Genomic DNA, 19,780 nt, shown 5'->3' with positions numbered 1-19,780 from the left:
CCATGGGTTCGACGTCCAAATCTTGAGAGGACACGTCCCCCGCCAATAAAGCTTCCTCTTCCGTTGGAATGGTTGCCTTAACCGCCTCAATTAACGGGGCCGCTGTCTCCGGTGGAACTGCCGCAGTAGTAGAGATCCATCATCAGTCTGAAAGAGGTGAGGGGATTAGTGATGAAGGAGAAGACCGTTCTCCGCAATAAGCGATGTATACATATATAAAGAACAAATTAAATCATTGCCAAAGGATACCAAAAGGAACAAACTAGAACCAACTTACATCATCGTTCAGGAGTAGGGAGGACAGCTCGTAGCAGAGCGTGCATGACTCCGGGAACCATACCATGTAGGGGCCTTGTCCCGGTCCCCGAGAGAAGGATATGGCGCAATGCGCATGGGACCGGCATTGGTCATGGCCCAGGGGATCATTAAAGGCAGCGGGTCAGCCCTTGGCAGCGCAGCGGACCTTCTGTAAAAGAAAGGAGACATAAGTCTGGATGTTCCTTGAGACTCTGGTCAGTGAACAGATCAACCAAAAGAATCTAGATAACATTAATTATGTGTGCATAACATGGTTCTATAATTGATAGCTAGAGCTACAAGTTAATATATTAAAGCAAAATCAGAATAAACTAATGTACACTGCGGATTCACGGACGAGCCGAGGATGCAGTGACAGGTCTGTAACCACGTAACATGTAACTATAAACATCAGCGGTAAGATAATGTTAACCTCAATGCTGACCGTCTGTGTGATCTCCGGTGAAGCCGGAGATCCGGTGAAAAAGGTCCGTAATGATGAAATTGTGATTAATCATGAAAAAGGTTCTTGTGCATAAGGCCGAAGCCGGAGTCCGAGTGCAGGGGTTCACCGTTGCACTCCAAATATCTGACTAGTTTCCAACTCAATGAGTATCCATTATAGCGGAGTAGAACTCAAGGCGGAGAGGATGAACGTTCCGAACCTACTCCCAAGGCGGAGCGGGGAGAGAACGGAACTATGGGTGGCGGCATAAAGCGAGCCCAAAATAATGACTCATACACGAACGGGACCTATTAATAATGCTAGCTATATTAACAGTAACCACATAAATAAAACGTAAATATCATAAACCCGTAGAAGGAGAGGGGGGAGGGATAACTCGTGAGCGTATAAAACGGTAAAAGGGAAATCCACCTCTCTTACTCGAGATTAAGAAAGAAAACGAGAGAAAGGGTAACTCGTAACTGTAGTAACAGAAAACGAGAACTCCATGCTCACGCTCTCATGGTTACATTATAAAGAACCAAAAGCACACAATAATATGATATAAGAATAATAATAAAATTGTAATAACCATGAACGAAGAATAACGACTGCGTAACAGATAAATATAAAGATATAGTCTAAAAATGACCGCCTTCCCGAGGCGGGTACTTAAACTATAATAAAGCCAAGAACGTTATTCTTCGTTCATCCAAATTGGACTTGCTAGCAAAAAATACCATAGTAAAAACAATAATAAAATAATGATAATAATAATGGTCACAAATCGTAAGTGATATAACCTAGATGACAGAGTACAAGATGGGCAATATTAACTTGAAATACCAGCGAAGCGAACAACGCCACAATGGCTGCCGACGCCGAGGAAGGCCAAGCTGCTCCCAAATTTAAAATCCACATTACTGGAAAGAGAAAAAATGCCCAGTACTGTAAAATGCTGTCAAAACAAACTATGGTACTTAACATTGGTAAAGGTGAAGTAGCAGCGTCATTCATGATGAATTAAAGCCAAAAACGGGAAAAAACACAAGAACACAAACAAAAACGACTAAGCGTGCAAGTCCAAAACAGAAGGATGACCTAGAGGGCGCTCGTGTTGGGTGTCGGTGGCGTGGTCCAAGTGTGGTTTCTAGGGCCTCTGTTACGGCCCTTCCCTTTGATGAAGGAATTATCTAAATGGAAGACAGCCTGTGAATAGTGGTTTTCACACGCCCCTGATGTATACACGACAACCACAAGGTGCTCGCGCGAGGGTAGTAACCTCTGCATTCCATGCTTTTATCTTTCTCTGGTATATTTGGAAGATTTATATCAGAAAAGTGTAAAGAAGGACCCTTTTCACCGGGCGTCACAGGTCGACCCAGAAAATAATTTGGTAATTTGGTTGGCTTGTGTTATTTTCCATTGAACCTGGAAGTCTAGGTCTATTGACAGAAATAGTTATACTTCAGCGCTGAAAGGAAAACTGTAATATCCATCAAACATAACTTGTTACAGTAATCAAGCAGCTGGATTTTCCTCAAACATCAAACAAGGGGGTAAAATTAGTTTATGATTCATTTTGAAGCGTATGGGAAGGGAAATACTAGACTACAATAATCTATATTACTCTTTTTTTTTGGCTAAAATGTTATGAATTTCAAGGCAATATTACAATTAGTAATTACTAGACCTGTATCATACTACATGTTTAAGAAATATGGCTCTCTATGTCCCTAAGGCAAAATGTTTAAAATATATGATCGTGAAAGTAAACTATATACCTTATATTATATACTGCTTCACTGATAAGATTTTTTGTGAATTTACCTTTTGAGAAATATTTGTATATCTAGAATGACCTGACAGTATACAGACATGAAACTAATAATGTATAGTAATAACAAAATTTATGACCATCTTATAGCAAAATAATTTGAGAACAATCTCACTTTCAAAAGAATTCCTGCTGCACTGCACTTTTTCATATAGTTTATTATGCTTAACACTATACTGTACACTGTGCATAAGCTCCCTTCTAAAGATATTTATTACCTATTCTGTTACCTAACTGAGGTGTAAACTTCTGAAAAAAATTAAAATGATGAAAATTTTAACTTATCTTTCAACTGAAGTTACTTAGATATTACAGCCTCCATCCCAGTTATCAGCTTTGATTTAGATATGAATAACTTGATCTTATGCCATCAGCATTCTTTTAGCTTCCATCTCCTTTCCATGTCATTAGGGAAATCGGGTTGCCCGCTCAAAAGTTTTTTTTTTTTCGTTTACTGGCTTCGGCTTTTGGATTTCAAATGTACAGGTAAATAAACGCATCTGAAAGAAAAATAAAATATCGTTATTCCAAATATTCTCCACATTCAAGTCATAACCTGACTCTTTATGGTTAATTTGATACATAAGAGTCACTTTTTGGTATTATCATGAGAGTATCAAACATATTCAACTTCATCTCTAGAGATCAAAATAATAGACACTTTTTAACCTTAAACTTGACCATGCTGTTATGTTCTTAAAAACATCTGAAGGAAGAACAACACTAATAACCAGATTTTGTGAGAAAAACAACATGGATAAGACAAAGTTCAGCTTGAATGATTATTCAAAAGTATATTAACAGCCATACATAATATATTATTGGTGCTTTTATGTCAACCACATTTTTTAAACAATGGTTTTATAAGTACATACTATTCTTAATAAGATTACCAGTATCATCATTGCATTGGTAATATTGCATCTAAAGTATTAAGATGCGAATAAGATTAAATCTATACAGTAGGTGAATACAGTGGAACCTCTACATCCGAACGTGTCTACATCCGAATTTTCCAACATCCGAAGTAAAATTCGAGCAAATTTTTTACTCTACACCCGAATTTTATTTCGACACACGAAGTAAGCAATTTTCGTCGTACCGATTGTATCCAAATTTTTCGACACGCTTAGTACAATTCGAACACGTTCCGACTCTACACCCGAATGTTTTTTTCGACACCCGAAGTAAACAATACTCGTACGCGTAGTCGGTGCTCATAGCGCCTGAAGTGTTTTTTATTTCCGCCGATAGAAGGCAGCACATCGACCTCGGAGGGACGCTCAATTAGCGCGGCTTGGGTCAGTCCTCTGTTCTCGTTGGCTTCTTGCGGTTGTGCTCTGTGCGTTCTGATATTAACTGTGTTTTAATCGTGATTTTTTACGTGCATCCATTAACGATAATTTACGTAAAGTATGGGTCCCAAGAGGCTTAGTTTTGCCAGTGGTAGTGGTAGTGGTGAGAAAAGGAAGAAGGAAATGCTTTCTATAGAAATTAAGCAGGAAATTATTGAAAAACATGAGCGTGGCATCCGCGTGAGTGAACTTGCTAAACAGTATGGTCGTAATATGTCGACGATCTCGACAATCCTTAAACAGAAGGAAGCTATTAAAGCAGTGAAACCTTCCAAGGGGATCACTATAATTTCCAAACGCCGTACCCCTATCATAGAAGAGATGGAACGACTTCTACTAGTGTGGATTAAGGATAGAGAGATCGTTGGCGACACCATCACCGAAACCGTTATCTGCGAGAAGGCGCACGCCATCTTTACGGACTTGAAGGAGGAGAGCTCTGGGGGTGATGCTGGGGAGAGTTCAACCGAGCCTTCCTCAGATGATTTCAAGGCATCTCGTGGCTGGTTCGAGAAATTTAAGAAACGGTCCGGGATTCATTCAGTTGTTCGCCACGGAGAGGCTGCTAGTGCGGACACAAAGGCTGCAGCTGACTTTGTTAAGAACTTCGAAAAGATCGTAAAGGAAGAAGGCTACGTAGAGCAGCAGGTGTTCAATTGTGATGAAACCGGGCTGTTTTGGAAGAAGATGCCGAGTCGAACCTACATCACTGCTGAAGAGAAGAAATTGCCTGGGCATAAGCCAATGAAGGATCGGTTGACTCTTGCTCTATGTGCCAACGCTAGCAGGGACTTTAAAGTCAAGCCCTTGCTTGTTTACCATTCTGAGAACCCTAGGGCCTTTAAAGCACACAACGTCGATAAGGATCAGCTTCATGTTTTCTGGCGATCCAACTCGAAGGCCTGGGTCACTAGGCAATTCTTTGTGCAATGGGTAAACCAAGTTTTTGGCCCTTCTGTGAAGAAGTATCTTCATGAACAGAAATTGCCTTTAAAGTGCCTGCTATGCCTTGACAATGCACCCGCTCACCCCCCCGGACTTGAAGATGATATCTTCGATGAATTCAAGTTCATAAAGGTGCTGTATCTTCCACCAAATACCACCTCTATCCTCCAGCCCATGGACCAGCAAGTCATCTCTAATTTTAAGAAGCTGTACACCAAGCACTTATTCAAGCAGTGCTTTAATGTCACGCAAAGCACCAACTTAACTTTGCGTGAATTTTGGAGGGGCCACTTCAACATCGTGCACTGCTTGAAGATCATAGATCAGGCTTGGGTGGGATTAACTCGACGGACCCTCAATTCTGCATGGAAGAAGCTGTGGCCTGATGCAGTTTCTCCCCGAGATTTCGAGGGTTTTGACCCCGAACCTGATCCCGTGGTTGGTGCAGCGGAAGCCGTAGAGGAAATCGTCTCCCTTGGCAAGTCCATGGGTCTGGAGGTAGACGCAGATGACGTTACGGAACTCGTCGCCGAACATCACGACGAACTGACGACGGATGAGCTCAAGGAACTCCATGCTATGTCAGAGCACATGAGTCATGACGAGGAAGAGAGCGAGGAGGTAGAACATGTGTTAGGTTCAGCGCAAATAAAAGAGGTGTTAGGAAAATATCAAGACGTGGTCGACTTCATCGACAAATACCATCCAAAGAAATTGCAGATTTGTCGTGTAGTTTCTCAATTCGATGATGTTTGCCTAACTCACTTTTGAAACATTCTGAAAAGCCGTACCAAGCAATTATCTATCGATGCTTTCTTTAAAAAAACTGCGAAGCGAACTCGCGATGAAGAGGATGTAAGTGAACCGAAGAAAACGGCAAAGAGTGAAGCGGAAGAAAGTGAAACACAGAAAACGGAAAAGAGTGAAGCAAAAGAAATTCAGTCAATTTTAAATGTAAGTGATAGTGATTAAAATTACGTAATCATCAAAGAGAAAAAAAGAAAATGTAAAAAAAAAATATAAAATATAAAAATAAAAAAAAAATAAGCTAAGTTATGTTAAAGTTCACTTAGTGTGAGTTAGAATAAGTTACGGTAGTGTTACGTTTATCGTAGTTAACCTCTCTACCTCCTCGCCGTCCGTCCGTCTCCTCTCTCCTCTCTGCGTAGCAAAGACGAACAACACCTGCGCTGGAGTTTCTAAGGTAAAGTGACGCTAAAAACCCGTTTCTTATTTATCATTTTTTTGCTAATTCTTCTTATATACATGTCTATTCTTCTTATTTACATGTCTATTATCTAATTTAGTGTTCATTATTCTCATGGGAAAATTATGTGTAGTAGTTTATTAAGAAGTTATCATAGGTTTTTGGGCTCAACCACGGATTAATCCTATTTCAATGTATTCTTATGGGAAAATTCGTTTCGACATCCGAACAATTTCTACATCCGAAGTTGGTTCTGGAACGGATTAAATTCGTATGTAGAGATTCCACTGTATATAATTATGTAAAATTATATTTTTCTGGTAGGCTATAATAGATGGCCAATATTAAAATCTCTTCAAATACTTTAGCTATCTGTAAAAGTTTCAAAGAACTCACTACTTCAGTACTTGGATTTAAAGTCAGCCGGTTTTAATTTTTCTAATAGATAGTAGCAAGCCAATTATAGATAAATTGTTGCTCTCATCTGCTATCAGACCTTATCTATTGCTTTTTATTGATGTGTTGTCAAATAATTATGGAAAAGCCCAAAATGTGAGTTGGTAAACAAATGATATAAATCTTTTTATATCATATGATATCCCCCAACAGATACATAAAATGAGAACTGTATAAGTATGATTCATTGACACTGGTCATATGGAATGTTGTTATAGTCCGGAAGGTCATTCAGCCCAGAAATGAAACTAGGGGAAACCCTCTCATATACACCAAAATGTAAAATTTGATAGATGTTGGACAGAAGGTTACAAGAAAGGCAGTTGGAACGATGGCAGCTTAGGATAGAAAGAGAACGTCGATAGAGGAGCCAGGGAAACTGAAAATCCTTAATTCATGCCTGTAATGCATTACATGATGACAGTGTGCCTCAAAGGACATTCTGAATAATAGATCAAACATTGCGGTAAAACAAAAAGGGACAACACAATATTGATGTAGAAACCTGTTACATAATCCATTAATTTTATGAATGAAACGGGAGGAATTGAAATAAAATAGAGGTAATTAAGTCTCCCTAACTATACCTGCATTATGATATTGCTTTCTGTTTTTCACAGGGTACCAGGTGTGAAGTTGGCAAAGATTATAAAGTTCCGGTTTTTTTATATAGATACAATTATAGCATTCAAAGGGTAAAAACAGGCAGTTGTAATTTTACATCGTTAAGGAGTTTGATATTCTGTGACGAGCTTCTTTCAACTACACAGCTTTGGAACAGATTTTATTTGAATTTAAGCATTAATAATGGACAACTTTTCAAATACCAAGTATCAATGGTTTATTGGCTAATTAATGTGATAACTGACTATCTCAAAATAAATCTTTTCCATTTGACTCCTCTTGAAAGCATAACAAATATTCAAACATGAAAAGACCAGCAGGAATCACAAAATTTCCTTTCATGTTACATTCTGAGGCAAATATCTCATATACAAAAATCCATGTTTCCCTGCTTATAATCACTGGATTGGATAACAACTATTATATTGCAGCATCCACTCAACAAAGTGCTTAATTCATATATTAATGAAACCATCTTTACAGTAATAGAACTACAACACAATACTGTATACGCATGACTCAAATATTAGTACGGGGGCCTCTTGATGGGCCTGAGAACATGGGTGATGTACCCAGCAGGTAGCTTGAGCTCACTATGAAGACCAGGCTGTTTGAAGCTCCTCATGATTATAAAAAACTCCAAGTAACAGGAAGGGTCTCAGCTCTTTAGTTTAAAGACCTGGCTCAAGGCTGAGTCATATTATTTCATTTCCGAGCCTGAAAGCAGCTTCTCCTGGCGAAAGTAGATGAGCACATCATATATCAGGTGAAGAAAGGCTCTGACCAGAGAAATAACCACTTTACAACATTAATCGTATTAGATAGCATAGTTTGTTTGGTAGACGTGTGCAGAACATCAACGCAGATAATCCAGACTTCTCCTGTGCAGTGCTTGAAGATGCTATATAATCTTCATCCATAAAGTGACAGAAATGTAACCAAGTTGTAGTACCTCTGCAGGTGTAGCTGGCAAAGCATGTTGGGCTGCAGCGGTAGATATCTTTGTTCCTATACTATGAGCATCCACAGATCTGGGTACCCTTCGGTGTGTCGCCATTTGGGAGCCACCAGCCTTACTCTGATATTCAGAGTAGTCAGAACCCTGTTGATTACTCTACAAATCATGCAGAATGGCTGAAAGGTATGGATCTCGGTGTTATCCCCAGGATGATGAAAAGTGTCCACTAGAGACTATGATGTATCAGGGACTGAAGAACAAACGATCATAAGCATTTTGTTGAACTGGGTGGCAAACATTCTATTCAATAAGGATCTCCACAATCAAATTTTCCTTGCAACCAATGGATGAATGAACCATTCTGTTCCTATGACTTTTCTCTGGCAATTGAACTTGTCGGCAATTGCAATCCTCTTGCCTGGAATGAATCTTGCATACTTCTCCACTGCATTATTGAACACCTATGTGAGAGCCTGCTTTGTCAACTCATAGAAAAGCTGTGAAAAACTATCGCTTTACTTGTAGCTTTCAGCCACTAAAGTCATGTGTTGCTCATCAATGTAACTGAGTGCTGCCTTCATCTTCAACAGGTTGATGTGCAGGACCTTTTCTTTGTCGGACCAACAAACTCTGGTGATATGGTTCTTCATGTGTACACCTCCTTTCTTCTATGGGTCTATGAACAGCAGCGGTTCTAGAGGACACTTCAGAAGAGCCCCCTTGATAAAGTTCTTGTCTTCCAATCTCAACGGTAGATCGTCCTGTATCTTCTCCACCAGAACAAGAAGGTGGGGTGTATTGTTGGCAGCTGACCAGTGTCTCATCTGACACCACTGCAGAGATCGCTGGAGAAGACCGTGAGTAACAAGCTTCTAAAAAGATGAGGTAAATCTAAGCAGCTGTTGCCACTGTCAAGTCGGTAATTCTTGCTGGGTAAGAAAAAGTTGCAATACCTTCCTGAGTCTGCTGATATTGTCTGATGGGGAGACTCGTGTTGTTGCTATGTGTATCAGCAATCCTGTGTACTCTATTCTCTGGTTGGGCATGAAACTGGACTATTCCATATTTACCACAATCCCCAGATTGTAGCAGAACATAAGAAGACTGTCTTGGTGCTGAGGCAAATGCCTCCGACAAGAAGACCAGTATCAAAGTGTACAAATGCCAATATCGTTAGCACAAGCTAAAACTGCTGAGAACACTCAGATGAAAAGTTGTGGTGACGTAGCCAGTGCAAAGTAACGAAATTTGAACTGGTATACCTTCCCTCGAGACAAAGTGAAGGTACTTCCTGTAGGACTGATAGATTGGAATATAAAAGTAGTGCACCTTCCCCATGAAAAGAAAGCATAAATTCGTTCCTCCTGATGGCTGCTCACATATTGCTTGCCCTCTTATCTTGAAAAAAGTCTGCAGGAAAAACTCTCTTAAGGGGAGAGATTGATTACCAGTCCCCAATACCCAGTGAATTCTCCATGAAGAATAGGTAACTGTAAAAGCCAGGAGAATTATCTAGTACAGTTTGCAGTGTATCCTTCTCCAGAATTTTCTTCACCTATGCCCGAAGAGCATAGTTTATCCAGAAGCTGGGTGATAAGACAAGAATGAATCTGAGTCTGAGTGAGGGAGGATGAGAGCCAATGAATGGGAGGGGTATCATTCCTGAAGGAATTATTATTATTATTATTATTATTATAATTATTATTATTATTATTATTATTACTAGCCAAGCTACAACCATAGTTGGAAAAGCAAGATGCTATAAGCCCAAGGGCTCCAATAGGGAAAAATAGCCCAGTGATGAAAGGAAATAAGGAAATAAATAAATGATGAGACCAAGTTAACAATAAATCATTCTAAAACAGTAACAACGTTAAAACAGATATGTCATATATAAACTATTAACAACGTCAAAAATAGATATGTCATATATAAACTATAAAAAGACTCATGTCAGCCTGGTCAACATAAAAACATTAGCTCCAACTTTGAACTTTTGAAGTTCTACTGATTCAACTACCTGATAAGGAAGATCATTCCACAACTTGGTAACAGCTGGAATAAAACTTCTAAAATATGACAAATTCGTAGATAATTAGTATTTTTCCTAACTATACAAACCTTAGCTATTTAATATGGGTATTACTTTCGGCATAGCTGAAATGACGAGCCATTAGAATTTTAACGAGGGATTACTACCCCCTCGCTAGTTAGCGAGGGGGTAGGGAGGGGTAGCTTGCTACCCCTCCCCCCCTCACACACCTGTGAATACTTCACTTTACTTAGAGGTAGGACTTCCCGGGGGACAGGGCTGGTGGGCAAGTTTGATTAAATAGCTAAGGTTTGTATAGTTAGGAAAAATACAAATTATCTACGAATTTGTCATTTGTTCCGTAACTGAAATACAAACCACGCTATTTAATAGGGGTGACTCAACCCTTAGGTAGGGTGAAAAGTCCCAGCCATACAGTATCCGAGTGTGTTAGTACTCAAAGATAAGGAGTCCCTGCACCTCGCAAGTGCCTTGCTCCGCAAGGACCGCGGGCTACTTAAGCTTTTGTGTGAAGGAATGAAGTGTGACTCGTCCTAGGAAGTTGACCTGAAGACCTTTAGATGGAATTCCAGGATAGGACGCTCCCAATACCACCTGGTAATGGTATGGGGACGTGACAATATTAACATAATATTAGGAACACACGGGAACATGGTTTACATGCAGTGGTTTGAGGTCAGCTGTGCAGAGAACCCAGGATGCTGCTTTCCCCAAGAGAGGGGAGGATGAAGAAAAGAATAAGGGCCAGGCATACCTTTTCATTCATGCAGACTAAAACCGGGTAACAATGCCCTCAACCATCTGCTACTTGTCCATTAAGGAGCCTGAGGTTTAAACCAGCTGTTGTGCAGCCACCACAGGGCTGATAGAGAACGTATCGAGCCTCCTGTGGGTCACGTCTTGCAGGTAGTGGGCTGTGAAGGTCGTCTAATGCTTCCAAACCCCTGCTTGTAAAACCTGCGTCACTGAGTAGTTTCTCTTGAAGGCCAGGGACGTAGCAATGCCCCTGACATCGTGTGCTCTGGGGCGACGTGACGGAGGAGGGTCAGTATTCAGGGAATGATGGATAACCTTGCGAATCCATGCTGAGATAGTGTTTTTATTGACCTTCCTCTTCGTCCTTCCAGTGCTAACAAACAATGCCTGCATCCGCGGACGAACTGCAGCTGTTCTCCTAAGATAGAGCCTCGGACTCCTCACTGGGCACAGTAGGAGATGGTCTGGGTCATCTGTTACAGAACGAAGACACGAAATCCAGAAAGAGTCGAACCGAGAGTCCGGCACTCCTGGATTTTGAGTCTTAGCTACAAACTCAGGGACGAATCTGAACGTTACCTCCCCCCATCCTCTTGAATGGGCGATGTCATACGAGAGACCACGAAGTTTGCCAACTCGTTTGGCCGAGGCCAAAGCAAGTAGGAACACCGTCTTCCAAGTCAGGAGGCGATCAGAAGCCTGGCGTAATCGTTTGAAGGGAGGTCTCTTAAGAGACCTGAGAACTCGAACCACGTTCCATGGAGGAGGTCTCACTTCCGACTGAGGGCAGGTAAGTTCATAACTTCGTATGAGTAGAGAAAGTTCCTTTGAGCCTGAAGGCAAGACTTAAGGCTGAGCGATAGCCTTTCACTGCCGAGACTGAAAGGCGCATTTCCTCCCGCAAATACACGAGAAACTCCGCTATTGCTGGAATAGTGGCATCGAGTGGAGAGATACCCCTTCCACGACACCAACCACAGAAAACTCTCCACTTCGCCTGGTAGACCCCTGCAGATGACTTTCGCAGGTGTCCAGACATCCTTTCCGCAACTTGTTGTGAAAAGCCTCTCTCTGTGAGGAGATGCTGGATAGTCTCCAGGCGTGAAGCCGCAGCAAAGCTACGGCTTTGTTAAAGATGTTGGTGTGTGGTTGATTGAGTAGCTCGTGTCGTGGAGGAAGTTCTCTCGGGAGTTCCGTCAGGAGCTGCAGATGGTCTGGAAACTACTCTGCGTGATGCCATAGCGGAGCTATTAAGGTCATAGGCAGGTTGACCGATATTCTGGTCTTGTTGAGCACCCTCCTCATCAGACAGAACGGGGGAAAGGCGTACACGTCGATGTTGCCCCACCATTGTTGGAAGGCATCTTGCCAGAGTGCCTTGGGGTCCGGGACTGGGGAGCAGTACAGCGGAAGCTTGAAATTCAAGGCTGTCGCGAACAGATCCACCGTCGGGGAACCCCACAAAGTCAGGACTTTGTTGGCTACTAGACGATCCAAAGACCACTCGGTACTCACTATCTGTGATGCCCTGCTCAGACTGTCGGCGAGCACATTCCTCTTGCCTGGAATGAAGCGAGCTGATAGTGGAATCGAGTAGACTTCGGTCCATCTCAGTATCTCTACTGCAAGATGGGATAGCTGCTCTGAAAAGGTACCTCCCTGCTTGTTGATGTAAGCCACTACCGTGGTGTTGTCGCTCATCACCACCACGGAGTGACCCGCCAGGTACTGTTGGAACTGTTGAAGTGCCAGGAATACGGCCTTCATTTCTAGCAGATTTATGTGAAGGCACTTTTCTGATTCTGACCACAGGCCTGAGGTCCTGTGGTTCAGAACATGGGCCCCCCACCCTTTCTTTGAGGCCTCCGAAAACAGCATCAAATCTGGGGGGAGGACGAGAAGATCCACTCCCCTTCGTAGGTTCTCGTCTGTCACCCACCACTGAAGGTCCGTCCGTTCCGCAGGACCCATAGGGACCAAGACGTCCAGGGAATCGTGTCCTTGATTCCACCGGGACTTGAGTCGCCATTGCAGGGATCTCATACTGAGGCGACCGTTTGGAACTAGACGGGCCAGGGAAGAAAGGTGACCGAGGAGACGTAACCACAATTGGGCTGGGAGTTCTTCCCGTCTGAGGAAAGGGTCTGCGACCCTCCTCAGCCTTGCTATCCCGTCGTCTGATGGGAAGGCTTTGTGGAGATTGGTGTCCAAGATCATATCTAGATATACCAGTCGTTGAGTTGGAAGCAGAGAAGACTTCTCGAGATTTACCATGATCCCTAGATCTTGGCAAATTCCAAGAAGCTTGTCCCGGTGTCGAAGAAGGGTCGACTCCGAGTCTGCCAGGATCAGCCAGTCGTTCAGATAACGGAGGAGATGGATGCCGATCCTGTGTGCCCACGAAGAAATCAGGGTAAACACTTTGGTAAATACCAGAGGTGCTGTGGAGAGACCGAAACACAGCACCTTGAACTGGTAGATCTTGTTGTCAAGGCTGAATTTTAAGTACTTCCTTGAAGACGGATGAACTTGGATCTGGAAGTACGCGTCCTTCAGGTCCAGTGTACACATGAAGTCTTGTGGTCTCACTGCAAGTCTGACCGTGTCTGTTGTCTCCATGCTGAACGGAGTTTGTTTGACAAACCTGTTCAGAGCTGAGAGGTCGATGACTGGTCTCCAGCCTCCAGACGCCTTCTTTACAAGAAAGAGTTGACTGAAGAAGCCTGGGGAACCGTCGACGACCACCTGAAGAGAATCCTTCTTTAACATGGTCTCGACTTCTGCCCGTAGGGCTTGCCCCTTTGCCGATCCCATGGCATAGGAGCTCAACGACACTGGATCCACTGTCAGGGGAGGTAGAGATGTTGTGAACGGGACACGATATCCCTGACTGATTACGAAAATCGTCCAGGAATCGGCCCGGAGTTGCTGCCACCTGATCGCGCAACTTTGTAGGCATCCCCCCACTGGTGGACATGCAGGGGGATTGCCAATCCTAGCGTTTGCGGCCTCGGCCACTCCCTCTAGGATTTTTCCCTCCCTTGGAGGACTTTCTGCCTTTCTTGTCTTTGACAGGAAAGGGCTGCTGTTTCGACACCGTCGTCTTTGCTGCCACTGCCGGTTTCGTCGTCTTGGATGGGCGAGGCTGTTGAGGTGCTGGAGGTTTATAGGGCTTTGATGTGAGAGCCCTCTGGAGGAGAGAGTCCGGATTGGATTTCCTCCACCTCTCAGCTGCCTGTTCCACATCTTTAGGCTCAAACAGATTCTTTCCTAAAAGGGAAGAATGTCTGAGCCTGCTGACTTCGACGGCTGGGACTTTCGAATGGAACCTTTCTGCCACCGCATCACGTCGTTTTAAGATGGAATTGGCCCACAAGTTCGAGACTTGGTGGGCCAGAAACTCAATGGTGCGGGTGCCCGAAAGGAGGAAGGTCTCCAGGGCTTTCCTGGTGCTCTCCTTAGACAGATCCTCGGATCGCAACAGGATGCCAAGAGACCCCAGCCAGACGTCCAGCCACGAAGTAGCCTGCATGGCACACTTCGCAATGTTCTCCTGACTTAGGATCTCTGTCGCCGAGAAAGTCATTTGCCGGCTAGAGAGCCTCTCTAGAGGGACTCCCTTGGTAAGCTCTTCCACAGAGTGGTGCTAGGGAAGATCTCAAAGTACCTCCTCTGGTGGATACGAGGAGGAGGGAGGAGCTTGTTGCCAGCAGTGGAACGGCTGGAGGAGGCGAGTTCGGAGAGCTGGCCCTCAACCTCATCCCTGGCACTCTTCACCCCTCGGGACCAGGGCAAAGCCGCACTGGCCTTAGCGGGCTTCTGGGTGCCAAAGACTCGGTCCAGGACCGTTTCCTTGCCCTCACAAGGAGGAATCTTAGGGTCCTGGAACCAGTTGAGATGCCTCATCAGGGTCAGGACCTGCCAGAAGGCATGCTCTGACTCCTGTTGCTCTCCTCCTGGAGAACTGGCAGCAAAGTCTCCCATCCCCAAAGGCTCTACTTGGGGGGACACGTGGACGTTCTCCGCGGGTCTCGTTGGCTCTGGTCGAATCCTAGAAGACGACTTAGGAGCCAGCTTGAACCTGGAAGAAGTTACCACGACTTCTACTCCTCTCTTCCTCTTCAGTGGGGTTGGAGCTGCCCTTGATTTGAGGCCCAACTCAGAGAAGGCAGGCTTGACAGCCTGAACGACAGCTCTGATAAGGGACCCAAACCATGGCTGCTTACTGACAGATGCTGTGTCAGAGACTCCCTCTGGAGGGAAGAGGATCGGGCGATCCTTCGGAGTAGACACTACAACGGGGCATGCCTGAAAAGAAAGGGAAGAAGAAAAGGTTGGTTCCTGGACCTATCTGAAGACTTCCCCTCCTCCTGCGAGCACGCTGATCTGCGCTTGCCAGGGGGGAGGGGGGGGGACGTGAAGAAGACGACCTGGATGCTCTCGTTCCTGAAGCCTCGCGCGGGGGCTCGCGCTGTGAATCCAGATGGGAATCGTGCCGGGGTTCGCGCTGGCGCTCGTGCGATGGAATATTCCCTGGTTCAAGCCCGGGCGCGCGGAGATGAAGGCCTGGGCGCGCAGGCGAGGGAGCGCGTGGGCGCCCGGGCGGGGGCGGGCGAGGGCGCGAGCGGTGGCGCACAGGTGAGCGATGGCGCGCAGGCGAGCGATGGAGCGCAGGGCGCGTAGGTGAGCGACTGCGCACAGGCAGAGGGTGCGCGTGGGCACGCAGGCAATCTATGGCGAGCAGGCGAGTGGGCGTGCTAGCGAGCGATGGCGCATAGGTGATGGTGCGCGCAGGCGCGCAGGTGATCGATGGCGCGCAGGTGCGCGATCTGGCGAAGGCAGAGGGTGCGCAGTAGGAACAGCGTAGTTGCGCGCGAAGGTGACTGCTCGTGTGCGCACAGGATCTTGGAGACCTCTAGAAGAGCGCACAGCAAGGGCTGGAACATGTGCGCGCGAAGGTGACTCGCGCAGGCGAGGGCTGACGAGTGGGCGAGGTCCGAGGGCGCGCAGGAGATCGCTGACGAGAAGGCGAAAGTAGAGTCTTCCCTCCTGCGCCCAGATCCGGAGATTGTGGGCGCGCAGGCGAACGATGGCGCGCAGGTGAAGAGCGCTGGTGAGCTGGAGATCGTGGGTGCGCGTGGCGCGCATCAGGATCAGGGCGCGCAGATGTGTGCTGGCGAGAAGATCGCTGGCGTACAGGTGATCGCTGGCGCGCCGGTGAGCGCTGGCGCGCAGGAGATCGATGGCGAGCAGGAGAGAGCTGGCGCGTAGACTCTGCAGCAGGAGATCGCTGGCGCGTTGTCCCTGGCACAGGATGTTTCTGGATAGTAGTCTCAGGAAGAGCAGGAGAGCGCGCAGGAGAACGTGGGTGCACAGGAGTTACCTGGCACTTAAGGGACTTACTCACAATGTGAGAAAGCCCCTTTTGCCTCGAAGGGACTGGTGCCCGTTGGATAACGGGGTGCGTGGGCGCCCACAGCGCGTCAGCAGCCAGGAACGGAGACGGAAGGTCAGCAGGTCTGGCAGGCAAAGGAGATCGCAAACGATCAGCAGAGAGGTCCAGGAATGCAGCTGCAACGGTTGGTGCACGGCGACTGAGGCGAAGAACCGAAGAGGCGCCTCCTAACTCCATTGTGGGGAGAAGGAAGGCCTCTACGGCGAAGAACAAGACGAGCCTTACGTCTGATACGTCCTCTGGGGGCAGCAGGCAGACCATCATCAGTCCTCCGAAGAGGAGTCTCTGTTAGTGAACTCCCCCGAGGGGGAGAATCACCTGCAGGAGAGACCGTTGGACTTAGCTCCTCCCTCAAAGAATGTTCAGAGGGGGGAACTAAGCCTTCAGCAACATCAGCACCCAAGGCAGAGGTTTGACCTAACTCGTCGGAAGCCTCTGCCACAACAACGTCGACGATACACAGAGGGTTGACCTCTGCTATCGCCGGCGACTGTTTGACAGCAGCCCCCAACCTGATTATGTCAAACAGGGCTTTCTTGGAAGGCGAACCCTGAAGCCCCAAGGAAGCCCATAGCTGCAATAAATCATCATTAGAAACATTAGCAGAAATAACCTCACCCGGGGGAGGAGGAGGAGCTGCCTCGCTATGGGAGGCAACACCCTCTCCCGCACCCCGAGGTTGGCGAACACAAGTACGGCCTACACTACCACTCGACGGCCTCTCGGAAGAGACCGATTGAGTGGGAGCTTCGGAGGAGGTATGGGCTACGGAAGAGGAGCCCTTGGATTTTCTCTCTTCAAGGAAACCCCTGAAGGAAAAATATCCCGTTTAGACTTCTTCTTCCGGCGCCGTGAAAACCTCTCCCACTGGGAGGTAGACCACTCCCTACACTCACCACACACTTTATTTCTGTCACACCGTTGACCCCTACAAAAAGGACACAAGGTGTGAGGGTCCGTGTCGACCGCCGACATGTACCACAAGGGAGGTCAGGTAAGCCGGGACTCTTCCGCATGATAGAGGCCAACTTCCAAACACACTGACAAGAAAAAGCAAAAACAAGATCAAAGGCTGTCCATAAGCGAGGGTGGGAGCAGACACGTCTGATTGTCACCCAAGCCAAAAGCAAAGTGAAGTATTCACAGGTGTGTGAGGGGGGAGGGGTAGCAAGCTACCCCTCCCTACCCCCTCGCTAACTAGCGAGGGGGTAGTAATCCCTCGTTAAAATTCTAATGGCTCGTCATTTCAGCTACGCCGAAAGTAATACCCATATTAAATAGCGTGGTTTGTATTTCAGTTACGGAACAAACTGTGTAGTATTGAGCCTCATGATGGAGAAGGCCTGGCTATTGGAATTAAATGCCTGCCTAGTATTATGAACAGGATAGAATTGTCCCGGGAGATCTGAATGTAAAGGATGGTCAGAGTTATGAAAAATCTTATGTAACATGCATAATGAATTAATTGAACGACGGTGCCAAAGATTAATATCTAGATCAGGAATAAGAAATTTAATAGACCGTAAGTTTCTGTCCAACAAATCAAGATGTGAATCAGCAGCTGAAGACCAAACAGGAGAACATTACTCAAAACAAGGTAGAATGAAAGAATTAAAACACTTCTTCAGAATAGACTGATCACCAAAAATCTTGTAAGACTTTCTCAAAAGCCAAATTTTTTGTGCAATTGAAGAAGACACAGACCTAATATGTTTCTCAAAAGTAAATTTGCTGTCGAGAATCACACCTAAAATTTTAAAAGATTCATGCAAATTTAAAGAAACATTATCAATACTGAGATCCGGATGTTGAGGAGCCACCATCCTATACCTACTTACAATCATACTTTGAGTTTTGTTAGGATTCAACTTCATACCCCACAATTTGCACCATGCACTAATTTTAGCTAAATCTCTATTAAGAGATTCACAAACCCCAGATCTACATTCAGGGGATGGAATTGATGCAAAGAGAGTAGCATCACCTGCATATGCAACAAGCTTGTTTTCTAGGCCAAACCACATGTCATGTGTATATAGTACGAAGAGTACAGTAATGGGCCAAGAACACTACCCTGTGGAACACCGGATATCACATTCCTATACTCACTATGGTGCCCATCAACAACAACTCTTTGAGATCTATTACTTAAAAAATCAATAATAATGCTAAGAAACGACCCACCCACTCCCAACTGTTTCAGTTTGAAAACAAGGGCCTCATGATTAACACGGTCAAAGGCAGCACTAAAATCAAGGCCAATCATACAAACTTCCTGACCACAATCAAGGGATTTCTGTACAGCATTGGAGATTGTAAGAAGGGCATCACATGCTCCAAGGCCTTTACGAAAACCAAATTGCAAACTAGGGAATAGATGATTACCTTCAGCAAACCTATTAGGACGTTTTGCCAGAAGACGCTCAAAAACTTTAGATAATATGGGAGTTATGGAAATTGGGTGGTAATCAGTGGGATTTGAGCTACCACAAACACATTTACATAGAGGAGTAACATTACCAATTCTCAAACAAGTGCTAAAAGCTCCTCTAATTGCTAACTTGCGCAAAATAACAGATAACTTTGGAGCTAAGAAATCTGCTGTCTTTATAAAAAAACAATGGAAAAATACCATTTGGGTCTACACCTCTAAAAGCATCAAGGTCCATCAACAGAGCTTTAATTTCAAGAGATCAAAAAGCTAAACTAGTTAGTTTAGCCTCGGGAAAACATGAATGAGGAAATTCAAGTTTTTCATTACTCTGTTTACTGTCAAAAACATCAGCCAAAAGGGTTGCCTTTTCCTTTGGTCAGTGAATGACTGAGCAATCTGGTTTAAGTAAAGGAGGAACTGTTGTATCTACACCAAAGACTGCAGATTTAAGGGTAGACCACCATGTTCCTGAGTTGTACCAGAAAGGGTTTCTTTTATGGGTAAATTGTACTCCTTTTCAGTTTAGGAATAAACTCTCTGAGCAAAAGCTCGAAGCTGAGTATAGTTATTCCAGGTCAAATCTGATCTGTTACCCTTCCAAAGATAGGCCTCCTGCTTCTCCAAATAAGCACGTCTACAAGCATCATTGAAGCACGGTTTGTCCTTTACTCGGTACCTTAGCACACGAGAAGGGATACGCCTATCAATTATGTTGACTATATTCTCATTCAAAGGGACAACAGGATCTACACTACTATATAATTGTGACCAATTCAAGCACAACAGATCATGCAAAATCCCATTCCAGTCTGCTTGGGATTTCATATAAATTTTACAAGAGTTTGATATATCAGGGACAGGCTGCTCAGTCTTCACTACTAATGAAATCAAGGCATGATCAGATGTCCCGACTGGAGAGCCAACCTTACTAGTTATAACGCCAGGGGAGTCAGTGTAT

General features: G+C 45.0%; 1 long non-coding RNA gene across 2 annotated transcripts in view; it reads right to left on the bottom strand.

The window, feature by feature from the left end:
* Positions 1 to 2,133: 2,133 nt before the first annotated feature.
* The window catches only part of LOC137654351 (uncharacterized), a 36,232-nt gene continuing 18,585 nt past the window's right edge, over positions 2,134 to 19,780 (bottom strand). For both annotated transcript variants that reach the window (XR_011046604.1, XR_011046603.1), the window contains exon 3: positions 2,134 to 3,079. This is a non-coding gene — a long non-coding RNA (uncharacterized lncRNA). The remainder of the gene's footprint in view (positions 3,080 to 19,780) is intronic.

This window comes from Palaemon carinicauda, chromosome 15 (assembly GCF_036898095.1).
Source record: "Palaemon carinicauda isolate YSFRI2023 chromosome 15, ASM3689809v2, whole genome shotgun sequence".
NCBI lineage: Eukaryota > Metazoa > Arthropoda > Malacostraca > Decapoda > Palaemonidae > Palaemon > Palaemon carinicauda.
The sequence above is the reverse complement of the archived record's forward strand: the minus strand, read 5'-3'. Positions and strand labels throughout refer to the sequence as shown.